Source organism: Galeopterus variegatus, unplaced genomic scaffold (genome assembly GCF_000696425.1).
Source record: "Galeopterus variegatus unplaced genomic scaffold, G_variegatus-3.0.2 Scaffold1844, whole genome shotgun sequence".
NCBI classification, from domain to species: Eukaryota; Metazoa; Chordata; class Mammalia; order Dermoptera; family Cynocephalidae; genus Galeopterus; species Galeopterus variegatus.
The window spans coordinates 7,616-8,733 of NW_007727955.1; positions in this window are offsets into that span (position 1 = coordinate 7,616).

Genomic DNA, 1,118 nt, shown 5'->3' on the forward strand with positions numbered 1-1,118 from the left:
TCGGATCCCACATACAGACCGGTTCCTGCTCACTGGCTGAGTGAGGTGCGGGAGCAGCACCGAGGGTTGCGATCCCGTTGCCGGTCCCGGTCCGGTACGGGGGCGACACTGAGGGTTGCGATCCGTTGCCAGACACGGAAAAAGACAAAAAAAAAAAAAAAAATAATTATCTTTCTGTTACTATCCCATTTCTTTTCTTTACTTCACCATATGTCTTAGTCTGTTTTCTGTTGCTTATAACAGAATATTTGAAGCTTGGTAATTTATAAAGAAACAAAGCTTATTTCTTGCAGTTCTGGAGGCTGGTAAGTCCAAGGTCAAGGGGCCACATCTGGTGAGAGCCTTCTTGTTGTAGGAGCCTTCTTGCTCAGGACTCTCTGTAGAGTCTCAAGGCAGCATAGAGCTTCACACGGCAAGGGGGCTGAGTGTGCTAGTCCAGGTCTCTCTTCCTCTTATAAACCTACCAGTACACAATCAGAACACATTAATTTAATAACCCATTAATCGAGTAATGATTAAACCCTTATGACCCATTCACCTCTTAAAGGCCCCACCTTTCAAACACCATAGTTGGATTTCCTTGACCTCTTAATATTGTTATAATGGAGATTTACTTTCAACATGAATTTTGAAGGTGACAGACTTTCAAACCATAGCGCCATAGAACTAAACGACAGTTCTCTTTTACTTCAGCTCCTTTAGACTGCTATTACTTAAGAACAGGGTCAGAAAACTATGGCCTGTGGGCCACTTCCTGTTTTGTAAATAATGTTTTCCTTAGGCACAGCCACACCCATTCATTTATGTATTGTCTATGGGTACTTTCATGTTACAATGAAGAGTTGAGTAGTTGCGACAGTGACAGTAGTGTCCACAGCCTAAAATATTTGCTATCTGGGCCCTTTACCCCAGCTTTAGAATGTTGTTCCATTTTCTTGTGGCCATCATTGTCTTTGTCATTCTCTGCAGTCCCACTTCAATATCATCTCCTTTATCTTCCTATTTCAAATTTTTTTCTCTTCACCTCTCTCTTACCTTCTAGCACTTCACCATGATTATTTCCTTTGAAACACTTATTGCAATCTAAAATTGTCTCATTTTTTTTTTTTTTTTTTTCC